We start from the raw sequence: 13247 nt of genomic DNA, 5'->3' as shown, positions 1-13247 counted from the left end.
AAACAAGAGTGAAAACAGGGTTGTCAGCTCTTGGAGTCTGAATCTGAAGGCTCAAGCCAGCAAGGTCTCCAAGTGCATTTTTGATTTTATGTCAAAAGAAAAAAAAATAAAGACAGGAATGAAAGAAGGTTTTTAAGAACTGTTTGTCATGGTGGAAAAACACGTGTTAAAGAATGCCAGGAAAATTTCTGGGGGCCTTGTTTCTGTACGATTCTTTGATGGCTTGTAGTTGTGAGTCTTGAGGGTGGTTCAGATGGAGCAGACCTTGTGATTCTTGAGGTGGTCCTGTGGAGGACTTGCACTTTGATGATCCTTGTGGGTCCCTTCCAACTCAGGATATTCTATGATTCTGCGAGCTTGGGGACAGAGATGGTGGCAGCCCAGCTCTGGTGACGTCTGAAGGTCCCTGTTAGTGTGTCCCACTCCCTGTCCAGGTAAGGAGGCGTGCTGTGTCTTCTCTGCTGGTTCAGCTCAATGGGCAAAGCTTGCACTTAAATGCACATTAAATGCAACAGCTCCCCAATATAACAAAAAATGGTCTGGCTGGAGAAATGCTGGTTTCTTTGGGAAGCTTTGGGTAGCGTCTTTGCTCTGTCCCATGGGATTTGGAGCAGACAGCCTGGCTGGAAGAGGTGATGGGGAGGTGCTGTCCTACCCTGAGGGAGCATGGTGATGATTTTTGTCCTTCTCTGGCCCACTGGGTACCTGCCTGGTGCTGTGTGAACATCTGCGGTGTCTCTGGCAGCACCATGGTTCCAAGGGTTGATGCTCTGGCTCACCGATCTTGGAGCTACACGTGGATGTAGCTATGACTTGCACAAAGGACCCAGAGGGTGGAGGATGCCTTGCTCTGTGAGGGGTACCTGAGGGGATGAGCTGGCCCCAGGCTTGCCAAAGCTTTTGGGTGTTGCCAGAGTTAATGCAGGGAGCGCGTGCGCCTCTCGCGTGTGTTTATGCATGCAAAGAAGTGCCTGCTGGGGAAGGAGTGGAAGGCTTGTGATTTATCATTGCTGTGTAATGGGTGCCTTGCTTCTAGTGAAAGAGGTCAACATCCCTGAGAGATACCAAACCCCCTCCTTATTAACGTCCTGTTACAGCTAATGGCTTGGGGTAGGGCAAGCAGGTCTTACAAGGAAGGCATTAAAGAACAGCGTGACTTGGAAGGGAAGCCAAAGAATTTACCGCAATATTTACACAGAGGCTCTCCCCAGAGATAAGGAGGTACACAGTCAGCTCGGGAGATAAGCACAGCTGTGGGACCAGGCAGAGCAGGCACCGTTGTTTGTGCATCCTGAAGTTCAACGAGATCAGAAGCCTGAGCTGTGCGGTGCGGGAGAGGGGGATGAGAGCAGGACCACACGCACCAGCTGGGACCTCGCCTCTGGAGGCACAGATGTTGTGTTTGCTCAGTGGCTTGCAGTGAGAAATGGGGTCAGCAGTGCTCCCTCAGGCTCCTAGACCCAAGCCCCAAACCTAGGCTTGAAGGAATGGATTAATACAAGTTAATGAGTGCGGTGTCTTGTCCTGGTGAAGATGTGGAGTTCTGGCCCAGGTTATTGTCCCTGGCAGCCACCATCTGTCCTGCCCACCACATGCTCTGGGAGCTGCAAGTTGACAGCTGTTCCTCCAGTGGGTCCTGCTAGTGCGTCCCAGCTCCGTCTCCAAGAGCCCACCTTGATTCCACCTGCGGAGCCCTAGGGATACTTTTCACAGCCCGAAGGGGAAGGGAAAACCTCTACATTTAATTTGAGGTGAGATACAATTCCTAGACAAGCATGTGTTGCAGGACACAGGTTGTACAAGGTCACCCAACCTGGGGAGCAACTGAGAAACTTCATCTCTTCCCTGTCTGGGTGATGTTGCAGCGAGGTGTCCCCTCCTTCGTTCTTTAGCTCTGCCTTTCCTGTTGGCTCTCAGAGATGTGCAGTGCGTCTGTGTTCACTTGTCCCTCTGCTGTGCTGGCTGAAGATCCCTCAGACCGTTCTCGGCCTTCTCCCAAGCCACTTGCTGCCAGACCAGCCAAAATCTCACATCCTCATCCAGCAAAATCTCCTGACTCAAACCTGACTGAAGACAAAAGAAGTTTCACTTTTTTTTTCTTTTTTTTTTTTCCTTTTTTTTTTTCTCATTGAGAGCATCAGGCTTTGAATCTAGTCATGTGGAGAAACCAAATAAGCCCTGTGCATAAGCCCTAACAAGAGAGCCCAGCCTGCTCCATGTCCCCTTCCTGCATCAAGCAGACACCTCCCCTCCCACTCCTGGTTTCTTTATGTGCTCAAATCACCCATGGCCACCACGTCATCCTGTGCTAGACTACATCTCCACCGTCCTCCCCAGCCCCTAATAGCGCTTGGCCACCGATCTCCGAGCACTCCATCCATCATTTGACTAGCACATTATTTATTTACCATGGGGGAGAGAAAGGAGTTGGGTTGTCTGGAGAATGTATTAAATTTTCATTTGTTCTCATTGATTCCTGAAAGGAAATTGCTGAGTTATGCCATCGGGTTGGATGATATGGAGAGCATCTACTAGAGGGGGGTCCTGGGTGTGAAATAGGGGCAGAGCTGAGGTTGCTTTGAATATTGGATGGAAGTCACAGTGACCATTTAGCTGCGCAACCCGATGAAATGTATCGTCTGCTTCCTTCAGTCTCTGCTGTAGCTGCTTGCCCAGACTCTTCCCGGTTTCTCCTGCCATATGGGACACACGTGGTGCTGCTTCCTCCTGGCTGCTGGGTGAGGAGCGCTCACTCACAGGTTTCCCCACCGACTCCGAAGCACCGTGCGTGTGCGTGGGAGTGGCTTCTGGCGAGGGCTCCTTCCCCGTCTGCTGGAGCTGCTCGGCCTCTTCCAGCTCATCCCAGTCAGTTTGGAGACAGTTGCCTCACATATTTCTTCTCCAGGCACGTCTGGGCTCTCTCCCCCTGAAATTCCGCTGTGGTGGTTAGCACGTTATTTATGGCAATTTTTTCCTATTTTTTTTAGTATGTACTAATATTGTAGGTTGCACAAGAATACTGGCTTTTCCATAGGGCTCCTTGTCATCCAAAAGCTGCTCATTTTTTCTTTCCCAGCCAGAGCTGGCATCCCAGCCAACAGTGTTGACTATGGTTCAGGTTTTCCATGCTTCAAATGATTATCATTCACGTTTTCCATGCTTTGAAGCCCACCAAGGACTGACTTGGAGTCTCAGCTGAGGACTGGCTCACATTACTCCATCAAAGTCCTATTTTCTAACCAAGTTAAACTAAAAGTGCTGTCTGAATCTCATCAAGACACCAGGGTTGCCCTGACTTTCAGAGGCAGTCTTTATAGCGAAAACATTGAAATCTCATCTGAACACAGTGGAGAACGAATTCTCCTTGGTGAAAAGTCTCATGGCTGGGATTTTTGAGGACAGACACTGTTTTCTGGGTTAAAGTGGCCACCTGTGTCTCATGCTGCCTGAGGTCTGTGGGCTGGGGAAGTTCCCACATCTCTGAAGAGGTCACCTCCATCTCTGGCCCCTCTGACCCCGCTTGCTGCCTTGGGGCACAGTAAACCCTTAATTCAGGGAGCCACAATGTAGAAGTGGAATGTTTTTACTGGGGTTTTAATTTTGCAGTCTGGAGGATAATCAGGGGTCCTCGGGTTTCTGTGGGAGTTGAAAGAAAGGACAGAGCAAACTGGCACCATTCCCAGTCCAAAATGTTTTCACTAATTGCATGCAACCTTCCTTACAGGAGAGAGAGGCTGCAAATACCACCGGCAGTTTAATTACCACTGCTGGTTCACGTTGATTTTATTTATGCTGCTCCCAGTGCTGGGTATGAGTGCAAGGTGGGGTGCACAGGGAATCATGGATGGCTTGAGACTTGAGGGAGGGAGCTAAGGAGAGTGTGTGTGTTTATTTAAGGGTGTGGAGCCTTTCCAAAGAGCCCCTTTTCAGCCACACCCCAACACCCATCACTGGTGTAGGTTGGGAAGGGACCGTGTGAAGCTGAACACGGGTGTAGGGGTGAGACCCCTGGACTTCCAGGCCTGTTTCCCAGAACTGCTTGGCTTAGCCACCACCCTGACTCAACTCTGAGCCTCGTGGTGGATCAGCTCCCCTCGCTATCCTTCCCCTCCTCGAACGCAATGCGCTTCCTCCCCATCCCGAAGGGGGGGAGAGAGCGGCACGGGAGGAATCTGACACGAACAGGCTGATGGCTGCCGTCCCAGTGCAGGCTCAGCAAATGGGGCTTGTGATGGATGAATGTGCAGGGCAAGAAGTAATAAAATGGGCCCCAGTCATGTAATCTTCCATTAAAATGAAATGCATACCAGAAATGAGGCATTTCTGCAGCTTGTACCATCTCCCACGGAAGATCATGAATAAAAGAGGCAAGTGTACTGTTGACAGATGCCGGCATGCATAAAGGACAGTTCCTATAAAGGCAAAGCCCCGGCTAACAGATGGACTAAAGATGTGAGATGCAGGAAGATTTACCAGTCTAAATAATTCAAGGGAATGTCGTATGGGGAGGCAGTGCTGGAGAGGGGAGCCGGCAGAAGGTACAGATGGAAAGGCAGGCCAGGCCTTTCCCACAAACCCATTAAGAACGTCGCTTGTCTGAGTGACAGTATGTCGCACAAGGCACCAGCAGAGATGGGTGGATTTGCCTCCAGCACTCCTTCTGCAAGGTCAGGAGAAGAGGTAATCTCAAAGGTTACATCTGTTTGAGGTTTGCCTCCTGCAAGGCCACTTTCTCCAGCCTTCCTCCTCTCCCACCTCTTCTGCTTCATCCCTTCTCCACCTGCTGCTGGGCAAAATGGGAGCACAGAAATGTTTCTGCAGCCACAAGCAGAGGGTAGATGTGGCAAAGGCATTCAGTGCTCCCATTGCTCTTCTCTGCCTCGCTCAGGCCTCTGGACATCCTTTGGACTTGGAAGGGGCCTGGGGGCTGATGTTGGGTGCCCTGTGCCCATTAAGGGGCACTGGTGGGACATTTGGTGGCTTTACAGATCTTGGCTGAGAGAGGTGGCTGTTGAGTGACGTTTCCATGCCCTGGCGATGGCAGCTGGAAAAATTTTGTGAATCTCCCTGGCTCCCATTATTAGGAAGTCTGAGAAGGGCTGGCTCAAGCGTTGCAGTGTGTTGGGAGGGTTTTGGCAACACGGGATGCAGGGAAATGGCACAGAGGATTGGGCATCATGGTGGCTGAGAGCAGGGCAGGGGATGCCCAAGGCCCCTCTCCCACCGTTCCCTGGGAGCCTGGGGTTGGCTTTGGCAAATGTGAGACATTTTGGGAGAAGAGGGAGGATAAAGGGCAAGATGCAGAGGGTTAGATAGAAGTCGGTGGCAGCTGCTTGGCAGAGATTGTGCGTGCTCTCCGCTCGGAGAGGACGCCTTCCCCGGGCTCGTCAGCCGTCTGCAGCACGGCGATTAATCATTGGTGTCAGAATCCCTAATCCTATTCAATGGAAAACAAACAGCGCGGCATCCAGCCCTGTGCTGAGCCCAAGCAATTAGCATGTTTACATGGGCTGGGGAAGCTCAACAAAGAGTGGCCAACGGGGGCCACGGGAAATGAACCCTTGTCAGCCCCTGATGTTCCGAGCGCCTGGGATCCCCAGGCTCTGACTCAGGCCCAGGCTTGGGAACGTGGCTCAAAGCAGTTGGATGCAGCTACTTTCCACCAAAAAAAAGATTTTTCTCGATTAGGGCCCTGGTGTCTGTGAGTCTGGGCAGCTGCTGAGGTGGGGGGATGTGTCTGGTATGGATGGGCAGCTGAGGAAATGTGGATCTGGAGGAGATAAGGGGTTTGCTCCTGCTTAGGCTTTGAATCAGTAGCAAATGTAGCAGCCAAAGCCTTTGCAATTCCAGCAAACTCAGCTCTGATGCTGCCCCTTGTCCCCATTCCTCCTGTGCCTCTCAGGTCTCCCTGCTGGAGCTGCATCTCTCTCGCTGGAATTATTTTGATGTCTTTGTGTGCTCTGGGTTAGGATTGGGCTGTGCAGGGCCAGAGATGTGCAGGACCAACACACCTGGTGTGCTGGCCCTGTCTCTGGGGGCTCAGGTGCCTCACAAAGGCTTCAAGCAGGTTTGAGGAGTGGGTTACAAGGAAAGATGCAGGACTAACCAGACATATCTGTCCCTTGTGTGTGTCCCCAGGGCCTTTCAGAAGCCACCTCAGATGAAAATGTTTCCCAAAACCAAGAGAAACAAAAACTTCCTCAAAGTGGATGGAGATGCTGCACGGACCGCCCTGCCTGAGCATCTCTGCCCTGCTCTGAATTATTTAACTGGGTTCTGCAAACGCAGTTTCAAATAGCTAAGTAAGGGGAGCAAGACATAACCTTTGTTTCTGCAGGACCTGCCAGAAGCTGACAATGTGGGTGCATGGGCAGTGGGAAAAGCAGTTTATGTGTTAAGCTTCACGTGACCTCTGGAGCTTCTGGGCTTTGGAAGGTGCGAGTGAGACAATCCTCACAAGCACTTGATCCCTCTCGAAGTGAAGGGGCTTTCCTGGGTACACAGCTTTCCCCCTTCCCTCCCAGAAGTGTGTCTGATTTTTGGGGGTGGGAAAAAAGAGGATTGATTCAAATAAAAGTGTATTTGTATGAGAAAAATTATTTCCTTCCATGAGTAAACACATAGTTTGAGGCAAATTTATGGCTTTGGCCTGGTCATTAATATCTGGTTGTCAAAAAGTATTGGTTTGAACAAAAATATGTTGTAATAAAAATGCATTGTTTTGAAGAAATTTATTGTCCCCATGAAAACCTATTCAATTCAGAAAGATATGTTGATTTCAATGAAAATCTATTTGTTTTAAGAGACAGAGAGAGGGAAGTTGCACTCAGCTGAGAGCCAGGGGCTTCTCTCAGTACAGGTCTCCCTGCAGTCCCTTGGCCATTAGGAAGGGGAAAGCTGGAAAATCAACAACTGGGCAGCAAAGGAAACCTGTAGGTCTTGCCTGTGCTCGGTGACCATCCTCCCGGCTGAAGAAAAAGTGCCCCAGCTCTCCTAGGGTAAGGAGTGGGAGGTGGTTGTCTCCATTCCTTATGGATTGGATGGCTTCTTCCACAAACAGCTCTCCTCACCCTGCAAGCCTAATGTTTAGGTGACTTTTAAAGGTCCTTTCCAACCCAAAGGGATCTGTGATTTGCCAGTGAGGATCCCAGGGAGTGGCTGCCCATGAGAACACACCTGCAGGTGGAATGGTGCGCATCTTGCGGGTGACATGGAGACCTTCATCTTCTGCTTCCTGTCTCAAGCCACACGCGAACAGCAAGAGTGTGTGTCGGTGAGTACCTGGAGGGGAGATGGCTGTGCCCATGCTGCTACCCATAGCATTTCCCCTTTTGGCTCAGGGCAGCTTTGTGGTGTGTCTTTGTGGTTCTCCCAGCCCTGCTCTGAGATGGGACTGAGGTTTGCTATCCTGCCTAAGCCTCTTTCCCTGCCAGCAGGGACTGGATGAAATTCACCCTGAGCTCCAAAGCCCTAATGCTGCCTTAGCTGGGATTATGAGAGAAGCCACCGTGGTATCACCTGAAATCCACCTCCCGGTGCCTCCTGTTTAAAACAATCAGCAGATGTTTGCAGTGGGCTTTTTCTTTCATTATGCTCCAACTCTGCTATTTAATCAGCTTCTTCCTTCCTCTGTTTGTACAAGGTATCGCTCGCCCATATTAAAGGGGGGGAAGGGAAGGTGTGAGATGAAAAAAATAAAAAAAAAATGAAATAAAATTGCCTACCCAAGAAATGTCACTGCGGCGGTGTTATCCCCTCCCTGCCAACACACGCACGGGTTCTGGTGTCAATGGAAAGGTTGCCTCTGATTAATATTAATAAAGAATTAGAGCTGTGTTTGTCATGATCACCTCGTTTGGTATTGCTCTGTGTGGCAGGTGAAAGCAGAGGAAGGAAGGGAAGAGGTCTGCACAGCATTCATTAATCATTTCATCAGGAAGGAGTTCAAAGCAGAGGCCGGCCTTAACAAGGGCTGCAGGCAGGGACGGGGCTGTGTTTATTCAGATGTTCCTCTTTATGTCCCTGACCTCCTGCCTGGTCAGCTGATGTGGGCCTCCAGAGCTGAGGTGTCCTTCTAGGATCCAGGCCATCCTACCCTGAGACAGGGCTGGCCTGGTCTTGTCTAGGCCAAGGTGATGTCTCATGCGAGACTGACATGGGTCCACTATGGGTATCCACTTATCAGCTGAAAAATGACTCCTCAAGTGGTCCTTGTTTCCCCTTTGAGTCAAGAAGATTAATAAAGAGTGGTGAGACCATCCTTTGAGAAGCTGCCTGGTGGTAACCTTCCTTCTGCAGGCTGGGACTCCTCAGAAGAATGACTCCTCAGGGCAGGTGAGCAGTGGCCAGGAACTGGGAGATGTTTGTGAGACACAGTGGTTTCTGGGAACTCTTGGAGTGAGCCCTAGGAAGGCGTGTTCCGTCTCCAAGCCAAGGCAGTCGGGGCATACTTGAATTTAAGGGGCTTGAATTCAGAGGGCTCCTTGTCCTTCCAAAAGATGGTTCCTCCAACCGTAAAATAGGTGCCTGAGCTGGAGGACCCCACACCCCTTGCTCTGTTGACCAGAACACTACAGGAAACTTTACACTTAACCAACTATCCAGTGGTTCAGATCCAGAGGCCTAAATCACATGTTTACAGAGCTGCTCCTGTAGCGGGCCAGCCCTGTGCTTGGCACATGGTGGTGTTAGGAACACAAAGAGGAGTGTCACAGGAGTTCAGGTCCTGTAATTTATGCAGGCTGGAATTAGGAGCGAATACTGGAATTAAGAGGAGTAATAAAATATTGAGTGAGTGGCTCTGACTGTGGCTGGTACCTTGCACTGGGTTCACCAAGTCGGTCTTGGCTGGCGTTTGCATGCAGAGCTTAGTGTGGGCAATTTATGCAGACTTTTAGTGGTATTTTGTTTCTTAAAAGTGTGGAGATTCCCGTAAATCTTGGCTTAAACACATCTCTGTGTGGCCAAAACTGGTCTCTGCTTTCTTTATAATCTGTATTTTCTGGATCCAAGACCAGAAGGCGATACACACATACATATCGCTAAATTCTTTATATTAAGAATTTATAGCTCAACCTTCTTGTTCCTTTTTCCTCTTTTTTTTTTTGGGGGGGTGGGGGGTGGGTGCTATTTACTATTCAAATGTGGGGAGAGTCGAGCCAAGTGGTGCATTGCTCTCATTAATTATTCTCTGGGATTAAGGAGTTGGTTAAAACCGTATCTCCCTTAATCCTGTTTTATTAATTTTATATTCTTGGCAAAAAAAAAGAAGCAAAACAACAACCCCCCCAACCACTCTACAAAGGGATCATGCAGCTTTCTGCTGGGACCCTGAGAACAGGAGGTCTCTGGTGTTCCATGGATGCTCGTTTTTTAATTTGATAAAATAAATTAGCAGAGGATTAGAGCCTTCCTGACAGCACAGCTCGACTGCAGTTACCACCTTGAGGGAGGCATTAAGCATCGTTTTAAGCATGGAAGTGAAGTGGGAGTGAAGTTCCTCGGAGAGAGGGAACCTTCCTCACTCCAGGAACACAACTGGTGGCCTCTCCTCCCCTCCCAGATACAACCGAGGGGCTCACCTTTCTCTAGGGACAGGTTTTGGGTTGGGTGAGGTGGACACTGCTTGGTCAGATGTGCGCAGGAGCCCATCAGCTCGTTTCATACAGCAGCCACGGCTGATAACTGTAATCACCCTCTTCCTTTTGGGATATTATGGAGATGTAAATGATTTTTTTTTCCTTAAAAGAGCAGAGACTTGACTCCTGAGAGTGAAGGCTTGGTCTCAGAGGGAGAATGGGAAAATGGGAGTGGGGCTTTTGTGGGTTTCATCTCCTTTTCGTGACAGAGAGGCTCCAGCTGGTGCTGTCATCAGATTCTGCCAGCATGAGATGTGTGGAGGCAGGGCTGGGAGGGAGCAACCGGTGGCTGCACTGCAGATGCACTGGCCTCCAGACTGCTTATTTATGTGGCTGCCAGAGAGGAAAGAGAGGACAGTGGTGATGTGTGGCTCTCTGGCATCTTCCTCGGACAGAGAGGATCCTGGATTGGGCTTCCAGGAGCAAGACTGAACTGATCCCAAAGAGTTTGCAAAGCACGAAGATCTGGGCTGTGAGTGCTGGGCTCAGCTTCTTGAGGCTCATTTTAAGCCCCATGAGGGAGAGGCATTTGGTCCCTCAGCCAGATGGGATCTCTTGGGTGGCTTTTGGGAAACCCGTGCCATGGAGACATTTAAGCTGGGATTGGTGGGATAGTTCTCAGAGCTCTGCAGTGCAGCATTTGGGACTGGTGACAAGAGTTATATCAAAAAAGAGACCATGATGGCTGCGTGGCTGATGAGTTCTTGTCCTGTGCCCATCTTGAAGTTGAAGGACAACTGTCCCCATCACTGAGCTGGGCTCTGGGGATGCATTGCTGTTTGCCTTTAATCCTTCTGTGAGTCAGGCTTTTGTAAGGCTTTCAAAACAGACTTGTGGCTGAAATATTGCTGTGTTTTCTCCCTGGAAAAGGTGTCTGGTTTGCCAGTAATGGCAGTGGCGTAGCGGTGAGTCTGCAGAGATGCCAGCTGGGCTGGGCTGCAATGGAGGGAGGTGTGGGATCTACCCTCAGCTTCCCTGGGAAAGGCTGTGGATTAGCAGGTGTTAGCAGAGAAGTGTCCTAATTCTATGAGGCCTCAGGGTCACTGCTGAAAGCTGCTCCCTCTTTTGAGGGTAGCTTTGACTCACTCTTTTCTGGTCTCACCTGACTTCACCTGAACACCTTTGCTGCAGAAGCAAGGGTCACACTGGAAGCCTGGTGTAGGTTTTGAGGCAGCTGTGGAAATTCCCACAGTTCAGGCGTCTGAACAGTGCAGAGATTTTTACAAAAGGTCTTCCATTCAGTAGTCATTCATGCAAGAAAGCTGCAGAGACCCTACCAGAAAACACCCTCAGGGCCAGATTTGTCAAACACCCCAAACCAAGGCATATCTATTTCTTCTGCCTTTTCTCTACCAGTTTGGGATTTCTTTTCTTCCACAATGTGCGTGTTTCCAAAAAGTCTGTTTGTGACTTTTCACAAGCAAGAAATTGTTTGTGAAGTCGCAAACAGGGAGAGCAGGGAAGTTTACTTTTATAAAAAACTCAGAGTTCCTTTGGAGGAAAACTGAATGGCTTAGTTTGTTTTATTCAGTCTGGGAACAACTTCCTAACTTTCTGTGTAGGAAGAACCAGTTCTTTCTTGTCCTTCTGTTAGCAGAGCTGGCATGGAGCAGGAGAATACACGTGCCAGGTGCTGGGTATTCCCTGGTACAAAAGGCTCAGGCAGGATTTCATTGCTTGATAACTCTGTGGCCTATGGAAACTCACTTGGACCCAACGAGGTGCCAGGCTGGTGCCAAGCAAGGCGTGTCTTATCTCAGCCTGAGAGCCCCCAGAGAGGACAGATGGTGGGGTGGGAGGCATGGACCTCGTTGGAGGTGAGCTGTGCTCTGGTCCTAGGGATATGCAGAGGAATCCTCAAATGATACCAATGGAAACCTTAATTAAACTCTATCCTGCTCCTGAAGTACTGTGTTACCTGAGGTGTAGCTCACAAAACCAAGCTTTTCCAGTGGTGTTTGGGCAGAAAGTGTCATCTGTGCTGATTCCTGGGTGAGCTTGGCTGGATTGGAGGGGCTTTCCCTGTTGTTGGAGAAGTGCTGTGGCACAGCTGGAGCAGCCTCCTCTCTCCACAGGGACATGAGCCAAAGCAGGGTGTGGGCTGGGAGCACTCCTGGAGTTTGCCTTAGTGGCCACTGGCTTTAAAATAGCTGAGAAAAAGCCAAAAGTATGCTGATAAAAATTTCAAACAGCTACCTTCAGGTGCCCTGGTAGTGTTTTGATCTTGTTCCCAAACTTTTGGGTGAGGGAAGAGCTAATTTAAGTTAATTTGCATTGCAAAGCATTGCTGATGTGCCAGGGAAGGGGACCTCGAGCAGCCACTCAGAAGGCAAGCCAAAAAAACAAAGGCGTGTATTCCCAGATTTGAGGTAGGAATTATATACACTTAGAGTCATGAACTCTGGGTAATAATTGAAAGGTCAGATTGATGAGAGCAGCCTCCAAGATACGATTTCTATGACAGCTTGATGGATGCTCCACTATCAAGGTGTGCTTTTAATCATAATCTCATTACTCCACTTCTTATGGTTCGACTCACCTAAACTCATGGGAGGAATCAGGGGCCACCTCTAAAATGTGAATTGGCTTTTATTTGGAGGTAGAGGAGTTGAGTGGTTGGGAGAACAAAAAGGAATGAAATGGGCCAGAAGAGAATAAAAGACCTGGGCTGAGGATGAGTCAAGAGTGTGTGTGAGAGCAACACCCTCACTGATCCAGAGCAGGGCTCTGGGTACCTTTCTGCAGGCTGGGACCAGTACAGGTGCTCTGGAGCAAAGGAAGGAGACTTGAACCTCTTCCAGCATCAGCATCAGCCATGAATCTCACAGCATTGCTGCCCCAGGAGTCTGGGCATGCAGCCTGTGGAGAGATGGCCGTGACAGCTCTCCCAGGCATGAGCAGAGCTTTTTTGATGGGAGAGATCCAGTGCTGGCTGTTCACACACTTTGATCTATCTATCCAAAAGCCATGAAGATTTCCTGATGACCAGCTGTAAAATGTGCTGATGGACAGCACCAGCTTCCATGATCCCTGTGCCTTGGAGAAGGGAAAAGCCTTTTTTTTGAGGCTGTGGTGCACAGGAGCTGAGAAAATGAAGATGAGCTTTACCCCAACTAGACCCCAAACAACCACTGAGGGGACACCACCTCTTCTTTTGCAGTAAATACCAAGAAGCCCAGAAGATCCACCACATCCATTGGTCCATCCATTCTGGCTGTGCAGAAATGGCCCCGTTGGCCATGTAATGACAGTGGACATGGCCCTTTTCCCATGTACGTGCTTCCACCTGCATTGCTGCATCCAGCTCTGGTCCCCAGCACAGGAAGGACATTGCCCCTGTCGGGGTGAGCCCAGGAAAGGCCACTGAGATGATTAGAGGGGTGGAGCACCTTTCCTATGAGGAAAGATTGAAACAATTTGGACCGTTCAGCCTGGAAAACAGAAGGACTTGGGGTGACCTAATTTTGGCCTTCCAGTACCTGAAGGAAGCCTGCAAGAAGGGTGGAGAGGGACTTGTGACAAGGGTGGTAAGAGAAAGGACAAGGGGGATTGATTTCAAAATGAAAGAGGATAGGTTCAGGAAAAGATTCTCCCCGGTGAGGGTAGGGA

The sequence above is a fragment of the Hirundo rustica genome, chromosome 9 (genome assembly GCF_015227805.2).
Source record: "Hirundo rustica isolate bHirRus1 chromosome 9, bHirRus1.pri.v3, whole genome shotgun sequence".
Lineage (NCBI taxonomy): Eukaryota > Metazoa > Chordata > Aves > Passeriformes > Hirundinidae > Hirundo > Hirundo rustica.
The sequence above is the reverse complement of the archived record's forward strand: the minus strand, read 5'-3'. Positions refer to the sequence as shown.